Here is a 24,975-nt window from a genome sequence, read left to right as displayed (position 1 = left end):
CTCAACATAGTCATAAAGTTTTACTGACACGTAGCCATACTCATTCATTTATGCATTTTCTATGGCCACTAATTGCAGAGTTTTATAGTTGCAATGGAGGCCATAATGTCCACAAGCCTAAAATATTTACAATCTGTTTTTTTCAGAAAAGTCTGTTAACTTTTCCTAGAAATTTTATAGGTTTGGGTTTTCCGTTTTGGTCTATGGTTCATTTTGAATTAATTCTTGTGTATGATGCGAGATAAGTTTCATTTTTTTTGAAGTATAGAAGTTCATTTTTACACACACACAATTGTTTTAGCACCAATTGTCTATTTATTCTCCACTGAACTACATTTTTATTTTTGTTCGAAATCAGCTGTATCAGCTGCCATAAATGTGTGGGTCTATTTCTGGGTTCTCTATTCTGTTCCATTGATCTATTTGTTTACCTTGACATAATACCACCAATACCAATATCAATTACTGAAACTTTATAATAAGTTCTTGAAGTTAGATCATATTAGTCCTCCAAATTTGTTCTTTTCTTTCAAAGTTGTTTTGACTATCTTAGATCCTTTGCATCTCCATATGAATTCTAGAAGCAGTTTGTCAGTTAAAAAAAAGCCTACTGAGATTTAATTTGCACTGTGTTGAGTCTATAGATCAACTTGAGGAGCATTGACATGTTAACAATATTGAGTCTTCCAACCGATAGAACACTTTCTCCTTATTTAGGTTTTCTTTAATTTATCTTGTGTTTTATAATTTTCAGTGCATAGGTTTTTCACATCTGTTAGATTTATTTCTCCATACTTCATATTGTAAGTGATATCTTTAAAATTTAGACTCTGATTGATCTTATATCCTGCAAACTTGTTAAATGTATTATTAATTCTGGTAGTTTTTTGTAGATCTCATTGGATTTTTACATAGACAATCATGTCATCTGTGAATAAAGACAGTTTTACTCCCTTCTTTCTAATCTGAATGCCTTTTATTTCTCTTTCTTGCCTTGTTGCACTGGCTCTAACCTCTAGTACAATGTTGAATAGTCATGGTACAAGTGGCTGTCCTTGCCTTGTCCTCTGTCTTGTGGGGAGCTATTCCATATTTAAGACCATTAAGTCTGTGGGTTTTTCAGACATGTTCTTTATCAAATTAAGGAAGTTCACTTCTATTTGTAGTTTGTTGAGAGAATTTTTTTTTTTTAATCAGGAATAGAGGTTGGGTACTGCCAAATGCTTTTTGTGTGTCTGTTTAGATGATTGTATAGTTTGGATTTTTTATCGTTAATATGATGAATTACATTGATCAATTTCCAAATGTTAAACCCAGCTGGCACGCCTGGGATAAACCCACTCAGTCATGATGTATTATCACTTTTCCCTGTTGTTGGATTAGATTTGTTAAGAATTTTCGTATTGTATATATGTCCATGCCTCTCTCTCGCCCTGTCACAGCTCACCCTTCCCCCTATACACTAACAAACGTAAGGTAGATAGCTAGTGGGAAGCAGCCGCATGGCACAGGGATATCAGCTCGGTGCTTTGTGACCGCCTGGGGGGGTGGGATAGCGAGGGTGGGAGGGAGGGAGACGCAAGAGGGAAGACATACGGGAACATATGTATATGTATAACTGATTCACTTTGTTATAAAGCAGAAACTAACACACCATTGTAAAGCAATTATACCCCAATAAAGATGTTAAAAAAAAAAAAGGATTTTCGTGCTGATGTTCATGAGGGATATTGATATTTGTTTGTAGTTTTCTTTTCTCAAAATGTCCTTGTCTGGTTTTGATACCAGGGTAATGCTGCCTCACAGAGTGATTTGGGAACTGTTCCCCCTTTTTCAATCTTCTGGAAGAGATTGTGTAGTATTGGCATTATTTACTCATTAAATATTTCATAGAAGTCATCAGTGACTGGGCCTGGAGTTTTCTTTGTGGAAAGGTTCTGAATGATCACTTCAATTTCTTTTAATACTTATAGGACTACTCAGGATATCTTCTTCTACAGTAAGCTTTGGTAGTTTGTCTCTCAATGAATTTATCCATTCTATCTAAGTCACTGAATTTATTAGCAAAAAGGTGTTCATAATATTCCCTTATTATTTTTTTAATATCTGTAGGATCTGTAGTGATGTCACCCTCTTATTCTTGCTACTGGTAATACTGTCTTCTCTCTTGTTGTCCTCATAAGTCTGGCAAGAGGTTTATCAATTTTATTGATACAAAAGCTCAAAGAAACAGCTTTTGACCTCATGAATTTTCCCTATTATTTTTGTTCTATATTTTGTTAATTTCTCTTCTGATCCTTATGATTTCCTTTCTTCTTCTTACTTTGGGTTTAAGTTGCTCTTCTTTTACTAGTTTCTTAAGGTGGAGCCTAGGATAATTGGTTTGAGAACATTCTTTTTTTCCAATATAGATGCTTAGTGCTATAAATTTCCCTCTAAGTATTATTTTAGTCACAGATTGTGACACATTGTGCTATATATGCCATAAACCACAACTCTGTTGTCATTATTTTTGTTTCAAGAGCCAATTATATTTTAAAGAGACTAAAATAATAAGGGAAAATATTATATATTTACTTGTGCAGTTACCACGTCTGATGGTAATGCTCTTCATTCCTTTGTGTAGATCCATATTTCATCTAGTATCACTTTCCTTCTGTTTGAAGGACATCCTTTAACATATTATATTTAGGATCTGCTAGAGGTGAATTCTTTTAGTTTTCATAGGCCTGAGAAGCCTTTATTTTGTTTTTATTCTCTCTCTCTTTTTTTTTGCGGTACGCGGGTCTCTCACCGCTGTGGCCTCTCCCGTTGTGGAGCACAGGCTCCGGACGCACAGGCTCAGCGGCCATGGCTCACGGGCCCAACTGCTCCGCGGCATGTGGGATCTTCCCAGACTGGGGCACGAACACGCATCCCCTGCATCGCCAGGCGGACGCCCAACCACTGCACCACCAGGGAAGCCCTATTTTGTTTTTATTCTTGAAAGACCTTTTTTTTCTGGATATGGACTCTAGGTTGACAGTACATATTTTTTCTTATTCAGTACTTTAGAGATGTTGCTCCACTGCCTTCTCACTTGCGTTGTTTTCTACAAGAAATCTACTGTAATCCTTATCTATGTTCCTCTGTATGTAACATGTTCTTCTCCCCCCACCCTCATCCTTTCCAGCTACTTTTAAGATTTTATCTTTATTATTGATTTTGAGCAATTTACTTATAATATGCCTTAGTGTGGGTTTTCTTCATTTTTGTTGTGCTTGGGTTCATTGACACTCTTGTATTTGTAAGTGTATAGTTTTCATCAAACTTGGAAAGTTTTTGGTCATTATTTCTTCAGATATTTTTCTATTCCTCCCTGTTCACTATTTCAGGGACTCCAATTGCACATATATTAAGCATCTTGAAGTTGTCTCACAGCTCACCAAAGCTCTGTCTCTCTTTTAAATTATTATTTTTGTTTTTTTATTCTCTGTTTCTTTTTGGATAGTTTCTACTGCTGTCTTCAAGTTAACTAATCTGTTCTTCTGCAATGTCTACCCTGCTGTTAATCCCATCCGTTGTGTTTTGCATCTTAGACATTGTAGTTTTCATCTGCAATAGCTTGGTTTAGGATTTTTTATATCCTAAACCAAATATCTTTAATATCCAAACCTATATTTATTGTATGTTCCATCTTTCCTCTAACTTTTTGAACAAATGGAATAGAGTTATAATAACTGGTTTGGCATTTTTGTCTGCTGATTCTAACATCTGTGTCAATTCTGGATCAGCTTCAACTTACTGACTTTTCTCCTCATTATGGGCTGTATTTTCCTGCTTCTTGGCGTGGCTGGTAATTTTTACATTGTTTTCTGTCTTTTATTTTTTTAATTTTGAAAACAAGTTTTTTGAAATAGAGTTGATTTACAATGTTATGTTAGTTTTAGGTGTATAGCAAAGTGATTCATATATATATGTGTGTGTGTATATATATATATATATAGATTCTTTTTTAGATTCTTTTCCATTATAGGTAATTTTTTACTGAATATCAGACATTGTGACTTTTACCGTGTGGGATGCTGGGTATGTTTGTAGTTCTATAGCTATTCTTGAGCTATGTTCTGGCTTGTTGTTAACTCAGAGACAGTTTGATCCTTTCAAGTCTTACTTTGGTGATTTGCTAAGCACATTTGGACCAGTTCTCAATCTGGGACAAATTATTCTCCAAGGCTTGCCTGAGTAGGCTGCCCAATGCCCTGTGAAATGTGAATTTTTCCAGCAGGCGCTCTTCCCAAATCTGTGTGTGCTCGAAACACTGTTCCCTCTGGTCCTTTTGGGTGGTTCTCTCCCTGACTTTGGGCAATTTCCTCCCACGTATGGGCTGAACAGTTCTGAGCTGAGTGCTCATGCTGGACCTCTCCATACCTCCAGAACTCTCTTTGTAGCTCTCTCCTCTACATTGTTCTGCCCTGGGTACTCTAGCTTCCTTGATTTCCCCAGAATCTCAGCTCAGTCTCCTCAGCTTGAGGATTTTACCAGACTCAGCTTGGACAATGTCTCCCTGACACATGGCCAGGAAACTCTCAAGGCATAAGCTGGAGCAATCATGGGCTCTCCTTGTGTGTTTTCATTTCTCAGTGATCACTGTCCTTTACTGCCTATTGTCCAGTCTCTTGAAAACCACTGTTTCCAATGTTGTGTCTTATTTTTCAGTTGTTTTGGGTGGGAAGGTAAATCTGGTCCCTGTTATTCTTTCTTGGCTGGAAACCCATCAGGTACATTTTAAGCTTTGAGTCATCCATCCACACTTGGCTCCAGAGAATGGGCAGGTACCTCCTCTTCCTCCCACTTAGCAGTGTTAGGAGCCTCAGCACAGCCCCCTCCAGAGCAACACTCCTCACAATTTCCCATCATTACCCAGCACCCTACCCTGTTAGGAAGGGGTAGAACAATCCTTGCAACCTGCTCTTAACATTTTTCTTTGAAAACCCGTTTTTCATCTGGTTCCCCACTTTGGTGTATTATATTTATTTTATCTGGATATCTCAGTGAGGATTAAAGAAGATGATATACATAGAGCCTGGTACATCACAGGTGCTCAGGGAGTATAGATTGCCCCTCATTTCTCAGATTCTGCCAGCCCACCGCTCAAACAAGTAAGTCAAGCCTTGAGGGGATGGGGTGCTCAGAGCAACACCTCTTTGCAGTACCAGGTAAAGCAAGAGTCCCTCCCCCCATTTAAGCACCTGAATTAATCCCATCCACAGCTTTCAAACTTAATACCAAAGAGAAATGGACGGCATCCCGTTTTACCCCACAGACTGGATTCAAGCAAAATAAATGGGCACAGAACTAATCCCCACACACCAGGCCAGCCCTAGGGAAATTTGGAAAACAGGTAATTAGGCACGATGGAGCAGTTTGGCCTAGGAGGGAAATGACCTTGCCTACACATTACTCTCTGGTGATCAATAATTCACAGCACTGCCAGCCGAGCGTGCAGCCTCCACTCAGCCTCCCCTCTGACCAGACCTTGCGAGAGGGTCCTGAAGGCCCCATGCTCATCCCCATGTCCCACCCAGGCCTGGCGGTATCAGGGAAAAAGACTCCAAGTCTCCTGAGGGCAGGCTCCCAGGAGATCGGTGCAGCAGCCCAGAGCCAGACCCTCATCTGGGGACACACGTTCATCTTTCAAGGGGAGGCTCCAGGACCCAGCCTTCCACAGTGAGACGGGGTTCTTCTTTCCCACTGGCAGTTCCAAGCCACCCTCTCATGACACTTCCTCCATGAAGCCTTCATTGATTACTTCAATGCTTGAAGTCATTGCTGAGTCCTTACAGCATTTATTCACCATCCATTAATTTAATTAGAAATTATTGATCACCATTAAGTATCAGGCCTGCAATGGACATTGGAGCAGAGACCAATGATTAACCCACATTCCTGACTTCAAGGTCTCAAGTAAACTCGAGGGACAGATTCATGGGGAACCAGACGGACAGATGGACGAGAGCCATCCAGATGATCACAGACCACATTAGCGTTTAAACCTCAAAAATGAGGATCATACTCCTCGCTTCTCCTGAGCGTAACATTCCTGAACACGGAGCATGAGGGAATCTACACATCTCAGGCCACGAAGAGAAGGTAAGATTGGGGAACCACTCACATGGCATTGTGCAAATGCTCTAAATGCATTATTTCACTCCACCTCCAAAACCTCAATGGGTAGGCACTATTAGTGTCTCCATTTCACAGATGGGAAAGTTGAGGCTTAAAGCAGTTGAGTAATCTCTGTCAGATCACTCATGAGCAACAGATGGGAGGTGAAGCCCAGCAGCCTGGCTCTAGCACTGGGTTCCACCCTCTCCCCATGCTAAAAAACGGGCACCACCCCGTCTAGAATTGCAGGCTTAGCCCCATCATTTCATACCCCCTGCTCTGCTTTACTTTTTATCTCTTTAGTAATTATCACTAACATAGCATATATTTTAACAATTTATCTTAGTGTTGTTTGTTTCCCCCGCTTCCCCCATTTCAACCTTGGAGAATGTCAGCTCCACGGTTGCAGGGACTTTTGCTTGTGTGTTCAGTGCTGTGTTCCCACCCACCTACCACGCCCCATCCCCCCCACCCCACCCCCACCCCCGGTGCCTGGCAGGAAGTAGAAGCTCATGCAGTACTTGTTGGATGGATTAATGAATGGATGATTGGGGAAGGCTGTCAGCAACGCAGATGGCCAGCCCCTCTCCTTCCCTCCCACCACAGTGGCTCCCATAGGGAGTGGTGCAGGCTGCCCCACAAAGTTTTTGCCATGGGCCGATGGTGCTGGGCTGGCTCAGGTGTCTTGGTGGGTCAAGCCAGGGGCCATGCTGGGTGGCAGGACCATCCCAAGCATCCCTCAGGGAACCAGAGAGGCAAGTCCAGTGGGGCTGTCAGAACCCAGGGGGCCTTGGAGAGCCAAGGCAGAGGCAACAGATTCATACGGGAGGGCAGCTGGGCCTGTCACGGAGCAGGGCTGGAGTTGGGGCATCTGTCACTGTGGCTGGGATCTACCTACTACCTTGCTGCAGAGCCTGAGAACTAGGGTCCTTGAGGGCCCAATGGTGCCAGGGATGATGGGAAGAGTTGGCCAGCACCCTCGGGTTGCAAGTGACAGAAAGGCGGTCCAAACTGCCTTAGCAAAAAGGGGACATGAATTCAAGCCTCAGAAAGCAGACCCAACCTGGGGGACACATGGCCCCTGGGGCGTGAACTTCATCGGACCTCATCCGCCTCTCCTCTCTGTTTCTCCCAGGGGCTGGCCTCGTTCTCCGCCTGCTACAGGCGGACTTCTCTGGGTGTGGGGAGACCACGGCTAGCAGCAGCTCACATCTCACAGCATCTCTGCTGGAGCAGGAAAGCCGTCCCCGCTCTCTGCACTCACAGACCCCAGCCTGGACACCTGCCCACTCCTGGACTAGTCCCTGAGGCCAGGGAGGTCCCATCTTTGGCCTGCCCAGGGTCATGGTGCTGAAGAATGAGACTGGTGCTGGGAAAGACGCCACGACAGCCTCCGCCGTCCTCTGGTTCTAGCCACAGCTGCGGTGGACCACTGGCCAGGCTCCGACTCGCCCGGCTGCCAGGTCCCCTCTAGCATTCTGGCGTCATGCTGCGTTCTGCTCCCAGGCCTCACCAACACCCCTGGGTCTTGAGCCCATGCAACCTGGAGTGCGGGGAGTCAGTGCCACCTGGGCACCCCTGACTTATTTTGAAGAAGAATCCCTGGAGAATTGCTGCTGCCCCTCTCCTTCAGGGATCAGTTCCAGAACCTTCCTTCCACGTCTCAGTGGACCGGAACCCCCTTTCCCCACAGCAGGGAGCAAGCGATGAGCCCTGGGATCCCCTCCCAGGTAGACTGCCTGCACCCACATGCTTTCCAGGCTCTGATTGCCAGGACCTCACACTCAGCCACATCACCGAGAGGGCCCAGGGCATTTGGGAGACGCTGAAACGTGGACACAAGGAGCAAGACGCACCCCCCCCCCCGCGGCAGGGAGGCCTGTGTGCAGGGCACGGGCCTCGGGTCTGGGACTGGATTTCGGGGTCGGGATTCTGACCTGCGACCAGCATGAGAGGAGCACCGAGCGGTCGCTGAGGCTGGGGCGCTGCATGAGCCGCTCCCGCCCAGGGAGCCAGAGGGATGGCCACTCCCAGAACTGGAGGCTCTCACAGCTGTCCTCTCTGCCGTATGATGAGCACCTACTGCGTGCCAGGCATGGCGCTAGGTGCTTTGCTGGCAATAGACCCGGTGGGTGTCACGGGAGCCTCTTTGCAGTTGAGGAAGTGGAGCGTCCACGCAGCCGTAAGTTCCCCGGGCGGATTCAGGCTCTCCCTAGCCTCCTTCTCTGCCTCTGGTCCTTGTGCAAATATCCCCTTCTCAGATAGGCCTTCCTGGATGTGACGCCGTTGCAAATGGCAGCTCTGTCACTCTCCGATTCCTTCCCTGCTCCATTTTTCTCACAGCACTTAGCATTATGTGATAATTTAGAAGAACATAGTTGACAAAATATCATTTCCTTGTTTGTTTATTCACTCTCCATCTGTGTCTCTAGAATATACACTTCATGAGCACAGGGCTTCACAGCTAAAACAGTACTAGGCCATAGTAAGTGTGCAATCGTTTCTGAGGGGTTGACTGAATGAATGAATGAACAGAGGTAGAGTTCATTCTTCTCCTACTTCCCCACAGTCACCAGCGTCCAGGTGCCAAGTCCTACACATTTGCTGCAATCCCCCCTCCAAGCAGAGACTGAAGGGGGCTCTGAGTCAGAGAGGATGCAGCCAGAGGAACTGGAGCTGGGCTGAGACCCCAGAAGGCACATCCTAGCTTCTTGGAGGCCGTGCTGTCCCGCCCTTCAGCCCAGCTGCCTCCAGGCCCCTGGGAAGTCCCTGTATTGGTGATAGAGGTGGGATAGAGAGACAAGGGGGGCCTGCAGGGGTCTGTACAAGGTTAGGGTTCCCAGGGGCAGCTACCAGTGTACACAGTGAAGATGCATGTACATATGTAAGTATGTATGTATGTACGTATGTATATGTATGATGGGACAGAGCCCAGTTCTCCAGGACTGGGACCAGCACCTGCCATCTGAAAGATGGAATCCTGGAGCCACAGGACACACATGGGCCTGCAAAGAGCGTGTGAGTGTGGGAGAGACACAAACTGCAGTGTACGTTCCTCCCAGCTAACCCCCTGCCCCATACATCACTCGTCTCTCTCCCTCTCTCTCACAGGCTGCTCTGCACATGTCCATCCACCCCCTCTACCTGCTCCCTCTCCCCTTCCCTCCCATTCATTTGTTCAATAACCACTTGCTGAGTGAGCTCTGGGGACCAGGTGTAAATCAGCCTGGGGACAGGCCCTGAAGGGCCCATGGTCCAGAAGAAGGATCCTAAGCCCTAATATAAGTGTGTGTGTCGGGGGGAGGTCCTGGGGCTGCAGGGACACCAAACACAAGGAGTACAGATGGGCTCAGCAAAAGCTTCAGAGGGAGCGAACATTTGAGCTGGGGCTTGAAGAATAAGTAGGAGTTTGTGGGAGGAAAATGCAGGTAAGGAGCCAGCAGGTAAAGGCCCAAATTCAGTCTCCACCACTCAGCAGCTTGGACCTCCTGCTGGCCCTTCCCCAGGGCCCTCAGCCTGCTTGTCCATGAACTAAGTAAGTGAGTCTCACCCCTCTCAGATGCACAAACCCCCAGCACAGGACCTGGCACAGAATGGTCCAGTGAACTGCGGTTTCCCCTCCCCACCAAGTGCCCCCCTCTTCCTGCCACGATGTCCTCCCAGTGGCCTGAGAACCCCACATGATCTGCTTCCCTCTCCCCACTCCTCCCACCTCACTCCACTCTAGACACACTGGTCTCCCTGCTGTTTCTCCAACCTGCCTCAGGGCCTTTGCACCTGCTGGATTATCCCTCCACCTGTATTGTTCTTCCTTTATCTCCAAGGCTTAGTCTCTCACTTCCTTTAAGACTTTGCTCAAATATTTTCTCAGTGAGGCCAACCAGGGTTCTCCTATTTATGACTGCAACCCCCACACAAAAGACACTCACCCCTACTCCTGGACCCCTTTACTTGGCTTTGCTTTTTTTACTTTGTAGCATAAAATACACTTTCCTTGTTAAGTGTGACTATTATTTAGTATCTGTTCCCCCCAACCCCTCCTCCGAATGTCAGCTTCACCAGGTGGGGACTTCTGTCTCACTCACCCTGGAACCCCAACAGGGTACACAGAAGTATCAGTGAGTGCTCAGAAAGTGAACAGAGCTGTTGAGAGGCTGGAGCCCTTTGTAAGCTAAGTGAGGACAATGAATCCTGACCATCAAGATGACACACTTCACACACACTGCTAGTTTTGCACACTAGCAGTGCTGTGTTAGAAATCGGACACGTACTAAATCAATTTACTGCAAACTAAAAGATAAATTCACGCTGGTGTCTTTCTGAAGGAGAAGCCATGTCAGCATCTGGCTCTCCACCCTCGCAGCTGAACGCACCCGGGAAGGATTGCAGACATGGAGGGTTGGCTACCCTTGGCTTTGCTCTAATTGCTGCTAACCGTTCCTGTCCTCTGGGCTGCATTTACAGTCCCCCCCCAGCCCGCAGCCCGATTAATGGTTTTTTCTTTCGTCAGGAGCCGCAGCTTTAAAATCACACCCGCCTCAGTGTACTCTGTTACCTAGCAACAGCCATAAATCAACAGAACATGCTGGAATGTTCAAGCCAACCTCCCCGGCTGTTAGACGCTTCGGCTGTTTTTAAACCCAAACATGTTCATTTGCCACCATGCCTCTTCTGCACCCACCTTTCCACCACTGGCTTCACAGAGCGCCTGGGTTTGTATATTTTTAAACTATCTTATGCCCAGTCTGATTTTGCAGCAGGAATCTTCTGTGCTTTCTCAGAACTCTGGCCATTGCCCAGGAATGGGACCAGGCCTGTCTGTCCAGCCTGCATGCTTGCACTTCAGCCCTGCAGCCAGGGGACCTGGATCAACCCTGCAGAGTGTCTGGACACAGGGGATCTCGGTCCTTATTGCAGGTCCCCAAATAGCCTGTCCACATGGTACCCTGAGTGGCTTGGTATGGATGTGAAGTCCCTCCCCTGGGTACCCTCACAATGACGTCTGTCCTGCATTCACTCATTCGTTCGTTCAATCATTCAGTCATTCAACAAACAGTTACAGAGCACCTCCTTCATGCTAGGCCTCTATAGGCAGAGAGGAATAAGGCCTGGTCCCTGCCTTCAAAGACCTCTCATTCCACTGGGGAGGAGCTGACCGGAACACAGCAATGCAGAAGCGACACAATCTCCCAGGCTGAGGCCATACTCAGTGCAGACACTCAGGCTACAAGAGGCAACAAGACAAACCCCATACCAAACTCTAGATGCTTGCACGACAGAGTGGCAAGCCGCACCATGCACAGATGTTCACGGTGCACAGGGTGGGTTGGAGAAGGGCCACATGACTGGGCAGGCCAGACCAGCCTTCATGGAGTGGGGGCTGCCTGCACTGAGGCTGAAGGAGTGGGAAGGCATCAGCTGGCCTCTAGGCATGGGAAACAGGGGAGCACGGTGCACCTGGCCCCTCCCTAGCTGCCTGCCATCCAGTGTGGCTGGAGAATCAGGGGCTGACCCCGCAGTGCAGACTCCAGCAGAAGAGCTGTGCTGAGCTGCTGCCACCAGGGTTTGAAGCCGGTGGGAGACAGGAGCAGAAAGTTTTGATCCGGAGGCCTCTCTCTGGCTGCTGGGAGCAGAGGCTGCCGTGGGGGTGAGGACGGAGGCAGGTTGCTGACCGGGATGTTGCAATTGCAGGGCCTGGGGTGCTGGTGGCCTGGCTTGGTGACTCGCTGCAGGCAAGAGGAGGGGAGACACTGAAAGTCCCAGAAGCTGGACTGGACTGGTGCAGGGACAGAGGGGCTGTGGGGGAGGAAGGGAGAACCCTGTGCCTGTGCAACGAGGGAAGCTGGGCACGAGGGAGCAAATGCGGGAAGAGGCATAGGAGAGCCTGGCCCCGCCCACGAGCTCCCCACCGGCCGAGGGCCCTATCTCCAGCTGCCAGCCCGCCTGCCAAGTGGCCTCCACAACCAGGACAAGAGTCCTCTAGCCGAGGCCATGGTGTTGCTGAGCCAGCCAGCAGCTCTTTGGGTCCAGGTGTGAGAGCCTGGACCAGGCTACGGAGGGGCCGCCACACAGCCTGCCCCTCTGCCACTGGCACGGCCGCCTCACCAGAGCCCACCCTAGTGACAGCAGGTCGGTGTCAGCGAAGTGAAGGCCACACCAACCAGCGAGGAGGCTGGGCCCCGGGACATGGTGGCAGGGGCAGCCAAGGCAGTTGATGGGCTGGACATGAGGTCCACTAACTGAGACCCAAGAGAAGGGACAGTGCCGGGCGTGGTGCTGGCACATGGTGGAGGCCTAGGGCCTGGTGCAGAGAGATGACTGATCCCATGTGGGCTGAGTGACATTTCTGTCTGCCCCCCATGTCCTCCCAGTGAGGGGACAGGCTTGAGGTCCCATCTGGGCTCATCCCAGGCTCTAGCATTGATTCAGAAGGAAAGCAATGGTGGGGGGAGGGGAGAGGGGTGAGGACACTTCCTCTGCCTGGAAAATAGAGATAGAGGTCCCCGAGCCTTTCTCCTCGGGCTGCGGAGAACATCAGCTCCAAGAGAAGGGATCAAAGGCTTTGGAACAGCACCGCTGTCCAGGAGGGAGGAAGGCTCTAGGCTAGTTTTCCCAGCTCTCTCCTGATGGGTGTGTGAAAATGAAGCAAGTCAGGGCTAGTGGGAGGCAAGGCGGGAGGGAGCAGAAAGTAGCAAGAACAACTCAGTGCAGGAGGGTTATAACAAAAGAATAACTACCTGGCTCGTCTTGCAAGATGGTTCCAGAGGCTTGCAGGCAATGAGGCTTGATTTGAGCCTATGATCCAGCGGGAGTTACTCAGAGGAAAGAGGGAGAGGGGAGCCCCAGAGAAGTGAAACAGCACCAGTGCAAAGGCAGTATGACAAACAGTTGAGTGTGTTCACTAATGCAGGAATAGAGTAGCTAGTTACTTATCTTTAGAAGAGGAATGGATTTAGGAGGAGGGGCACTTGCACGATCAGATAACAAGACATTATAAAGCTTATTATAAACCTTAAGGCAGTGTGATATTGGTGCAAGGGTAGACAATTAGGAACAGAATAGAATCCAGACAACACATGTAAGGAGACTAGATGTAATGTGGAGAGGATGTTATAAATCAGTGGGAAAGAGTAGGCCACTCACTAATGGTGCTGGAAGATTTGTTCTCCCTTTGGAAAAAAATAATTTAGATCCCTACCTCAAACCCTACAGAAAAATCAATTCTAAGCAAATTAAAGATTTAAATGTGAAAAACATTTTGCACTTGAAACTTTCATTTGATATTATAAAAGAGTATCCTTTTGACCCTGGGGTAGGATGGAATTTCTTAAGTCAAAAGAGGAAGACATTCTACTACACTAAATCGAGAACTTAAGACACCATAAACAAAGACAAGACACATGCAGGGAGAATGCATCTGCCACATATGCGATGAACATGTGATTAATACAGAAAATATACAAAGAACTTGTAAATGTCAACAAGAAGTGAAAGAAGGTGATAAAAATGATTGCCCAAACCAGGAACAGGTATCTCCTACAGGAGACCATGAGAAGTGCCTGGAAACATATGAAAAGATCTCCAGGGAAAATTAAATTAAATTCATAGGCAAGACCATTAACACCCACCAGACTGGCAAAATCTAGAAGGTCTGTGAATATGGAGAGTTGGTGAGGTCTTCCGTTGCTGGGTATAGTCAACTGGCACAATGGATTCAGAACACTGTCAGTGTTCCATGAATAAAGCTGATGACGTGACACCCCAAACCCAGCAATCTCTCTCTAGTCAACACTCTAGAGAAACTCTTACAGCCCATATCCTGGGAGATACGTACAGCAACGGCCACAGGGCATCATCTTAAGAACAAAGCATGGGCAACAACCCAAATGTCCACTCACAAGAGGATGGATAAAGTCTGGCACATTCATATAAGGGAATGGTGCACAGCAGTAAAAGTGAAATGCAGAACGCTACACATATCAACACATAACCTTGAGTAGAAAAGGCAACTCCTTGAAGGACACACACAGAATGTTCTGTTTACATAAGTTCAAAAGCCAGGCTCAGCTAAGCACTAGATGGTTTAGGGCTTCAGCTTTGTGATGAAACTGTAAAGAAACAAGGTGATGGTAGAGATACCATTCAAGAGAGTGGTTACTTTTGTGGAGGGGGAGGGGGAGGGTTTGGGCAGGAAGGATCACGTAGAATAGTATGTTCTAGGCTCAGGGTAGGGTTCACAGCTGTTTTAATTTAATTTTATTATTATATTTTTTAAAAAATTTATTTTATTTATTTATTTTTGGCTGTGTTGGGTCTTCGTTGCTGCACGCAGGCTTTCTGTAGTTGTGGCGAGCGGGGGCTACTCTTCGTTGTGGTGCGTGGGCTTCTCATTGCGGTGGCTTCTCTCGTTGTGGAGCACGGGCTCTAGGCACACGGTCTTCACCAGTTGTGGCACGTGGCTCGGTAGTTGTGGTGCACGTGCTTAGTTGCTCCACAGCATGTGGGATCTTCCCAGACCAGGGCTCGAACCTGTGTCCCCTGCACTGGCAGGTGGATTCCCAACCACTGTGCCACCAGGGAAACCCCACAGCTGTTTTTACTTATTGTTCTGCTTCATGATCTACACAGCATTATGGTATATCTATTTGTATGTATCAAATAATCCTTAATTTTAAAATATATAAAAATAGAAACTAAAAGTGCCAAGGATTTAAAACAGAAGTGAGGTGGGAATGATTCACTGGGTTTGCTGTGGAATATTAATGAGGGACAGCAGTTTGCCAAGGGGGCTGTGAGAGGTGACACCCTCAGTGTTCGTTCCAAGGCATAGGAGCAGATGACTGTACAGAGCCTGGGAAACCAGGGCAGCAGAAGCCACCCAAGCAGATGGCTCATTCTCTTGTGCAAGAGACACCTGTGGAGCCCAAGATGCTCCCAGGCTGTGCGAGGGCCAGTGGGGGGGACACAGGGTGACTCCAACAGTTACCAACAAGGGAAAGGTCTCTTCCCTGAGCCTTGGTTACTTTTGTCATCTTTCTCCATCCTGGGAGGGACCTCATTATCTATCTTCATGAGGCTGGTATTGCAGCAGGTGCCCCTAAATCTAAACCAGAAATCAAGAGGGATTTGGCCTGGAAAGGAGATGGCTAGGGACCATCTCTGTCCTTTCTGATCTGAAGGGCTGCCTGAGCAGTGGGATGAGCAGAGTTGGGTGTGGTGGATTTCTGGGGAGAGGACAAACGGGACAGAGGGCTTCTTTCCACGTCAGAATGACACTCCTGCCTTCAGAGCTTCTCAGCACTGGAACCAGTGAGCCCTGGAGCTTCCCCTGTCACACGGGCACAGGGTCCTCCCTTCCTTCCTCTCCAGCCCCTTGGCCCCTTGGCCCCTACACCTGTCCAGTCCCTCTTCTGGGTCTCCCAGGGTTTCCCCTCTCCTGCCTGCAGGAGAAGGCGGCTTCACAGGGCAGATGCCAAACGGCTCTGACAAGCTTAGAAGAACTAAACTGAGATTTTAGCTGCTCCGTTCTGCAAGGGACACATTTACTGTTTGAATTCAGAAGTTAACTATCTATAAAACAAAAAAAGGCAACACTCTTAGGTGTAACATAATAGAATCCAGAGTGTCTACAACATTTTGCTCACAAAGTTCAGGGTACAAACCAAAATCACTTGACATAAGAAGAAACATAGGAATCAACTGGGACTGACCCCAAATGTTGGAATTTGCAGTTGATAATTTTAAAAGAGCTGTTATCACTGTGCTCGAAGATGTAAAGGAAAATAAGTTCGTAGTGAATTAAAAGATAATCTCAGCAGAAAAATAGAAACTACTAAATGAACTAAATGGGAAATCTAGAGCTGAAAAATATTGCACCTGGAATAAAAAATTCACTAGATGTACTAAAAAGCAGTACAAATCCGAGAAGAAAAACTCAGTGAACTTGAAGAGAGATCAACAGAATTTACCCAATCTGAAGAATAGAGGAGGAAATTTAAAGTAATAACAACCAAAGTCTCAAGAACAGGACAATTGACTGGACAGGGGAGCCAGAGATCTTTTTGAGGTGACGGGGTGTCCAATAGCTGATTTGGGTAAAGGTTACACATTTGTCAAAACTCATCAAATTGTACTCTCAGGATACACTTTACTGCATGAAATTATACCTTAATAAAAATTTTTTTATTTCAAATGTTGACATGGATCTCTGTGTTATGACTTTGGCATTTAGGCAGAAGACAAGCCGCTGACACAAGCCCCACCTGTAACACAGCTCCACCAATGTCCACACCAGATCCTGTTCCCATGAACTCAGAGCACAAGGCAGCTACTGAGGCAACCAGCACACAGGACTGGTTGAGGCCTTTGAGAAGTGACCTTTGAAGAGATGATTGAGGGGAAGGGGTCAATTGTGAAAGATCTGAGGAAAGAATTTTCAGACATGGAGACAGAAAAGGGAAGATCTTGGGTAAGTGTTCCAGTCAGCTCCTGCTGCATTACAAGCTCTTCCTTAAATAACTGTGTCTTTTCACCTTCCCTGGTTCTTAGACTGACTAGGCTTAGCCGAGCTGTTCCTCTTGACTTTCCTCATGAGGTTGCAGAGGGCTGGCTACCTTGCTGGACTCTCCCTTGGAAAGAGAGCAGCCCAGTCTGCCTCCAGCTGTTCTAACCAGCCTGGCTGGGGCATCTTGAAACCCAGTCAGCATCCACATGACTGCTGGAGGTCACTGAGCAACCCCAGGTTGACCAGCAGAAGAACCACCCAGCTGAGACCTGCCCAGATTACAGAATCATGAGCAAATAAATGGTTGTTGTTTTCAACCTCTAGATTCTGGGGTGGTTTGTTAAACAGTGACATCTAACTGACACACTAAGTAAGGCCCATCTATCCACTCCCCGTGTCCCATCCTAAACTGGTCCTGTTCAAGATCAGCCCTCATTCTCTGGGAAAATCACTTTCCTTGCTTAGAGCACAGTTTCCTCATCTATCACAAGGTAGGGTTGATCATAGTTGCTGAAGTACATTTCAGCTCTGAAAATTCGATAACACTGAAAGACCTGACTCAAAGTTAGAGTGAACGTCAGGGTGTGAAAACAACGACAACGTAGTGTTCAATTCTTAAGAAGGATAAAGCCAACCATTGTTTTAACCACAGTGTTGAAAACATCTCAAACTTTTCAGACAGGAAGCTAGGTGAAACTAGGTTTCCTGTGGTTGAGAAAGGACAATTACAAAGTTACAACACTCTAACTTTGAAAACAAAAGGCTCAAACAGGAGACCTTCTTGAGAGATGGTGACTTAGTCTGCATCTCTGTTTTTCCCATAACAATCCAAAGACAGGGCTAGAGCAGTGTGTCAAGGATTTGTGAGCTGAAACACAAGAGATGTTCAAGAGGGAAAGTTGAAATGGGAAATTTAGAAATCAGTAAGTGCAATGAAAAAAAAACCAATTCAGACTGTGGCATAAGTAAATGGGAGATAAACCTTTACACTAGAGGAAATGGCACGTTCAATAAATCTACCCAGAAATCCAACCACACAAATTCCAATTGCATTCAAGGGACCCACCTACCTCTGATCTGATGAAGCCACCCCTGCCAGGAGCTCACAGCCATCAGGTGTGAACAAGGCTACCCTGGACTCACTTTTCCACCTGCCCTTGAATCTGTCTCTGCTCCCTTCTATCTGTGTGAGCTGAGCTCTCCATACCTCAGTTCCTCCTTTTGTTTCCACAGTGCCAACAGCAGTACCTTCCTTCTCTTTTCTTCTATTCCAACAACACACCTGAACGGTGTCTGGCCTTGGGTAAGTGTTCGCTGTCATCAGGGTCTTTAGCCTTCTTTCTTGCACCCCCCCATGTCTAACTGATCAGTTCTTGTTGACTCCGTTTCCCCAATGGATCTCAAATGCTTCTATTCCCCCACTTCCATGGTCATCACCACAGTCTGGACAACTACCGTCTCTTGCCTGGATGACCACAGGCTCCTTCAGACTGGTCTCCCCATCTTTAATCCTGCTTCCCTTCAATTCTGTCTCTACACAGCAGCATGAATGGCCTTTTAACACATAAGAAAGACCATGCCATTGACCTACTCAAAACCCTTCCCACTGCACACAGAATAAACCCAAACTCCAACCCTTACCCACATGGCCTGGCCTTGCCCCTCATCCCAACCTTACTCCCAACTCTCTCCCCTGCTCAGGACCCTGGAGGCTCACTAGCCTCTTTCTCTTCCAAACATGGCTGGATTGCGGCTGGTGTGGGGTTTTGGCACCTGCTGTTCCCTCTCCCTGGAATTCCGCCAACAGATCAACCCCTTCTTGTATTTTCAACCTCAATTCAAATGTCACCTACACAGGTATTCCCTGACCAGCCAGTCTCAAGTAGCCCTGCCTCGTCACCTTTGTCGCATCACCCTGCTTTAATTGAATCACAGCACTTGTATCTCTCTGAAATTGTCTTTGTTCATTTATTTGTTTACTTCTTCATTGTCTGTGTCTTTGCCTCACTCAGATGTACACACCCATGCTTGCTTGAAGGCATGCACATACACATACATGCACACACACACATACACATGCACTGTGGAATGTAAACCTCCTGCCTCTGTCTTCTTAGTTCTGTACCTCTCAGCCCCTGGATTGGTGCCTGATACTAGGAGACCCTCTCAGAAAGTATTTGCTGAATGAATGAATGAGACTGAGCATCTGATTTGATTTTCAGCTCTTTCACTCACTAGCTGGGTATTTGAGAAAATCCCTGAGTTTATCCTAATATTACTTTCCTCTTCTCTTAAAAATTGAGATAATAATTGTGTCTGTTTTATGGGGGGTGTGTGAGGTCTACCTGAAAAAACATGTGAAATACTGAGGCAAGTGCCTGACATGGAGTAAGTGCCCAATATTAGTTGTTCTGGTAGTGATGGTAATAGTGATAATGGTGGTGGTGACAGTGATGATGGTGTTGATTATGGTGGTGACAGTGGTAATGGTGGTGGTGATAATGATAGTGATGATGGTAATGATGGTGGTGGTGCTGATGGTGATGGTGATGACTAATGAAGAAAACGTTCAGGATGAAGGATCACCTGGGCCCAGCATTCCGTACGATGATGGAATGTATATAAAAGTGCCCAGCGTGGTGCTTGACGAAGGGTAAGTGCCTAAGAACTATAGACTTCAGTTCCATTCCATTCAGTTCAAAACAAATTATAATAAAATTCAGTGAAATCAGATCCAATATAACCATGCTTATAAAATTCTGATTTAACAGCATTAGCTGGTCATATCAGGATTATGGAAAGGACTTCACTGCACTTTATTGCATCTTGGGGAATTTTTAAAATAATATAATTAAATTTGCTCTCAATGTGAGGGTTTTAAAAAGACTTGCTGCAGCTAATATAATTTGATTACATCTTAGGGCTTGAAAAATCTTCCGAAGGAGAACACCTGATTCAGTCACTCACTTACCCACTAACTCATTCATTCATTCACAAACATTTAATAAACTTCCACTCAAAAATATGCTCAATTTCGAGGACCTCAGATATTAATGAATCGATTGTGTTACTGGAGGTCTTGTTTTTCAATTCAGTGGGACGAACAGGCACTGGATTGGGATGGGGTCTGTCCGAAGGTTTTTTGCCTTCCAGGAGCTGTGGAGCAGCAGGAAGAGGGGGGGCTGTGTCAGCCCAGAGGAGCCCTCCTGGGCTGGGAAGGAGGGGGAGGGGTGAGCAAATGAATGCCTTCCTAGGAAATGGGATGCTCCACAGGAACTTGGAGGGCGGGGCTTTGGTAACCAGGCTGCGCAGACTGATGCCTGTTTGTGCGGTTCTCAGCCACTAGGTGGCGGGCTGGAGTGAGGCAGGTGACCATGAGGGGACAGGTGCATTGTGTGACAAGCCTGGGCTAGTTCATGAAGGGCATCCCAACCGAGCCAAGGAGCTTCAGCTTTCTGCTCTGGGTGATGCAGACTCAGGGCAAGGTTGCACCCAGGAGAAGCCCCTGGCGGGTTGGGAAGGGTGCACCTAGAGGCGGGAGGCTGGGGAAGGGTCCCTGCAAGCCCCCATCTCCTCCCCGCTTGCTCGGTTTTGTGCATCGGGGAGTACCCGCCCTGCAGACACCACCTATTCTCTCCCCGAATGAATCACCTACAGTTCAAAATAGGCAAATATTTTGCAAATCTCTGGTGAAAATAAATTAAATCAACACTAATTTTGAGGCATTTTAAAAGTGTTCAAATGGGGTGTATAAATCGGGCCTCTTATTTAGGAAGCTGAAGAATACAAAAGCAGAGCCATGTTAATGAGCAGTGAATTCACTTTATGTAGAGAAAGAATAACTTACCTCCCTTTCACATTTTTTTCTTTTTAGAAAGTACAAAACCTGGTATAATTGAGTTATTCTTTCCCCATGTATCTAAATTGCAGGTGAAAATATGGTGCAATTAATCTTTTCAATTTTGTGAGCCTATGATATTAACAGAAATTTAATTTCATCTATTGAATGAACCACCCCACTGGGTTTTTTTTATTGTATTCATTTCAATTCAAGAAACGTTTGTTGAAGATCAGGTAGAATCAGGTACTCTCCAGGTGTTTGCACATCTGTCCCACTTAGTCCTCACATCTCTCAAGGCAGTGCCATTGTGGCCACTTTTCTGGAAGAGGCGGCTTGAGGTGTTACCTGGTGGGCCCAAGTTCTTAGCGCTGGTGAGTGACAGAGCTGAGCATTGAATCCACTACTGGCTGACTCCAGAGCGCTTGATTTTTCTAGAACTGCACCTCCTTGCCCTGCATACACAGACATGTAATGCACAGAGGGGAGAATGTTCGTGTCATCTGAACTATTAACTTGGGGAAGGTCAGATACCTGAGTTCTAGAATATGCTGGAAGCACGTGGGGTAGAAGTTAGAGGAGGATGGGCACAGTCAGCCTGTGGCAAAGCTTGGGGTATATATTCACTTCCTGGGGCTGCTATAACAAAGTACGACAAACTGGGTGGCTTAAAACCAGAGGAATATGTCCTCTCTTAGTTCTAGAGGCCAGAAGTGTGAAATCACGGTGCTCGCAGGGCTACACTCTCTCTGGAGGCCCAGGGAAGCTCTCTTCCAGGCCTCCCTCTAGCTCTGGTGTTGATTAGCAATCCTCGGCATTCCTTGGTTCTTGAATGCATCACTATAATCTCTGCTTCCTTCATCACATGGCATTTTCCTTGTGTATCTCTGTGCCTCTTCTTCATTTATTTAATTAATTAATTTATTTGGGCTGTATTGGGTCTTTGTTGCTGCACGCTGGCTTTCTCTAGTTGCAGTGAGCAGGGGCTATTCTCCTGTTGCAGAGCACAGGCTCTAGGCGCCCGGGCTTCAGGGGTTGTGGCTCACAGGTTCTAGAGCGCAGGCTCAGTAGTTGTGGTGCATGGGCTTAGTTGCTCTGCGGCATGTGGGATCTTCCTGGACCAGGGCTCAAACCCATGTCCCCTGCATTGGCCGGTGGTTTCTTAACCACTGTGCCACCAGGGAAGCCCTCTGTGCCTCTTCTTATAAGGACACCCATCATGTCGCATTAGGGCCCACCTTAATCTAACATGACCTTTTCTTAATTTGCTTGCATTGGTAAAGACCCTATTTCCAAATTAGGTCATATTCACAGATACCAGGGGTTAGGACCTTCAAATATCTTTTGGGGGGGACATAATTCAATCTACAACAGGATGCTAATAGAGATGAGGGCCGGTCAGGGAAGGCCTCTTGGAGGAAGTGACAATTTTAAAGACAGAATCAAATCAGCCCTTATTCAGTGTATCTCAACCAGCAAACCAGAGGCTCTGGCAGCCTGAGGTGGGAAAGGAAATCCTTCTCTTGTTTGAAAACCAAGGACTGTCGTAGAATCCCAGAACCTTCTCAGCAGAGCTGGGGAAAAGCAGTGAACACATATGGGGTAGTCAGCATCTATTGAGCACCTACTGTATACCGTGCCACCAGCAGGGAGGCAGTATTGCAGTGCTGACCAGCCAGGGCTCTGGACTTAGAGCAGCTTACAAGACCCTAGCAAGTGGCTTGTCACTCTGTGTCTTGGTTTTCTCCTGCATAAAATGAGAAGAGCGGTAGTACCCTCCTCAAAGCATTGTCCTGTGCATCGATGAATGAGTACCCTATAGTGCTCACAGGAGCACACGGCACGGAGCAAACACACGGGGAAGTTCATCTCTCATCAAATCCTCAGTTCTTTGCCTGCTATACAGCAGGCACTCAATAAACATCATTCCTTCAGCAAACATTTATCAAGCTCCCACTCTGTGCCCTACCTGCATTAGGCGTTTGTGTCAGTTTGCAAGGCTGCCGTAACGGAGTACTGCCACAAAATTCTGGAGGCTAGAAGTCTGAAGTAGAGGTGTCAGAGGATCCTTCGTGGCCTTCGCCTGGGCCACCCTTGGCTTCCTCGACTTGTAGCTGCAGCACTGCGATCGCTGTCTCTGTTGTCACATGGCCGTCTGCATGTGTGTCTGTTCTTACCACGACACCAGTCATATTGGATTGGGGCTCACCCTAATCCAGTATGACTGCATCTTAACTAATTATATCTGCAAGGACCCTATATCAAAATGAGGTCATGGGGCTTCCCTGGTGGCGCAGTGGTTAAGAATCCACCTGCCAATGCAGGGGACACGGGTTCAAGCCCTGGTCCGGGAAGATCCCACATGCCGCGGAGCAACTAAACCCGTGCACCATAACTACTGAGCCTGTGCTCTAGAGCCTGTGAGCCACAACTACGGAGCCCATGTACCGCAACTACTGAAGCCCGGGTGCCTAGAGCCCGTGCTCTGCAACAAGAGAAGCCACCGCAATGAGAAGCCCGTGCACCACAACGAAGAGGAGCCCCCGCTCACCGCAACTAGGGAAAGCCCGCGCGCAGCAAGGAAGACCCAACACAGCCAATAAAGAAATAAATAAATAAAAATGAGGTCACATTCCAAGGCACCAGGGGTTAGGACTTCAATATATATTTTGAGGGGACTCCATTCAATTCATATCAGCATTGGTAATTTCTTTTTCTGGCAGGCCTCTTTAGGACACACTTCTGCGTGCTCCCAGCTGCCCACTAACTCCAGTGCACCCCCAGAACCCTGACCCAGGCAACTCCAGGGGCCCCAGGACCACCCTAACTGTGCAACCTGCAAAGGGGATCATGACGAGGACTTCTCGTCCGGACAACAGAGCTACTGCAAATTCTCATCCTTTGCCCCGCCTCACCCTCAGTACCATCCTGCGAGGTGGGAGGCAGCATCCCTATTTGCAGATAAGCCAGCTGCATCTCAGAGAGGGGCTAGGTATCCTCTTCACCCCACACCCACGGGACCCAGCATAATGCCCAGCCTCCCGATCTCGGGCCGTCTGTCCTTCTGTCCACCCTTCTGCCCTAGGTGTGGTCAGCACCTCAAAGCTTTAGGGCCTGGGACTCCCCACCACCAGGCCCCAGGGGCACGTGTTGTCCATCACTGTTTTCATCAGATTCTGGAAGGATTAGAACAGCTACGACCCTGCACTGAATTTTCCATTTAAAAATGTACTCAGTTTCCTGGCCGGCCCTTCATTCTGAGATTATGCAATTTCTTCTTTTTTTGGCATTAACAGAGTGTTTCTTTTATGACACGATGGTGATAATAAGTAATCCTGTTTGTACAAGTCCTTACTTGACAAAAGGAACAGCTGGCGACATGGCTGGACCTTGAGTTTCCATGGAAGATGTGTCAGGTTCATGAGATCCTGCCCCAGCTGGCCCCGGACTCCTTTCCACTGTACAATCACCCAATAGCCATGGTGCGCAGTGCACAGGCAGGGCGCTACCTATCTCGCCATCCCAGAAGTGTCAGGAACTCAGAAGGAGTCAGGGGCTATTTATAGATAAGCACAGTTGTCTTTAAAAAGCTCTGTCGCAGCTGGCTCCTCCACAGTTCCCCACACTCCTGGAAAACGACCTGGTGGGCCTTCCCCTTCCCCAGGACCTGGTGGCCAGAAAGAGAGCACGATGTGGATACCCACCCTCCTCCCCAGTGAGGCCACCAGGTGGCTCACCTGGCAGAAGGTGGGCAGACCCTCTGGGTCAGGGGTGGGATTGGCCCTCCCTGATGACGCCCACCCCCAGGGACTACTGCCGGGTACCTGCCCTGTGTGACAGGCACCATGCCGCAAACACAGCTCACCTGATCTCCACGCAGCAGGGTACCCTAGAAGCAGCCCACGTCATGTCGTCAAAAGCCAGGCTAGGCAACTTGGCAGCTGGGTGAGCCCGGGCAACTTACTTAACCTCTCTGAACCTCGCCGTCTCTTCCATGAAATGGTAACGAGAGTGACTACTTCCCAGGGATCATATGAAGAGTACATGTGACAAGGGAAAACATTACCACACAGAAAGCCCTGCTTATGTGTTAGGCACTGCTATTACGACCAGTCTCAGTACATATCATCCCCATTTTGCAGACGAGGAAACAGGTTCTGCATCACTAGGAAGTAGGAGAGAGAAGGTGTTACCTCACAGGCTACCTGGGAAGCTCTCCTACAGAGACGCATCCCTCCCTATCCTCCTTTCCTTCGTTCATCATTTTAGCAGGCACCCCTGGTTTGGGAAGGAGGGAAAAGTCGTGGGTGTGAAAACCAGGCAGACGGTGTTCGGATCGCAGTTGCTGCGCTCCTGGCACGACTGAGCCTCTGCCCCTCCCTGCCCTGGGTGTCCCGGCACAGTGGGGATGCCTGCGGTCCAGGGCTGCCTGGGCTTGGGGTGAGTCCAGCCAATTCTGGGGCTCAGTCTGGGGAGCCGCTTGTCC

At 47.6% G+C, this 24,975-nt stretch overlaps 1 long non-coding RNA gene across 2 annotated transcripts; it reads left to right on the top strand.

Annotated features, from left to right (window-relative positions):
• Nucleotides 1-1,555: 1,555 nt before the first annotated feature.
• On the top strand, nt 1,556-22,505 carry LOC111179117 (uncharacterized). 2 transcript variants are annotated; one of them, XR_016393399.1, is made up of 4 exons: nt 1,556-5,383; nt 5,940-6,132; nt 7,283-8,329; nt 16,379-22,505. It is a non-coding gene; the product is annotated as an uncharacterized LOC111179117 (long non-coding RNA). The 2 variants fall into 2 exon arrangements; XR_016393398.1 differs by lacking the exon at nt 16,379-22,505 and having other exon boundaries at nt 7,283-11,944.
• Nucleotides 22,506-24,975: the final 2,470 nt, after the last annotated feature.

The sequence above is a fragment of the Delphinapterus leucas genome, chromosome 5, assembly GCF_059928025.1.
Source record: "Delphinapterus leucas isolate spDelLeu-1000000601 "Yukka" chromosome 5, BTC_Dleu_Yukka2, whole genome shotgun sequence".
NCBI classification, from domain to species: Eukaryota; Metazoa; Chordata; class Mammalia; order Artiodactyla; family Monodontidae; genus Delphinapterus; species Delphinapterus leucas.
The sequence above is the reverse complement of the archived record's forward strand: the minus strand, read 5'-3'. Positions and strand labels throughout refer to the sequence as shown.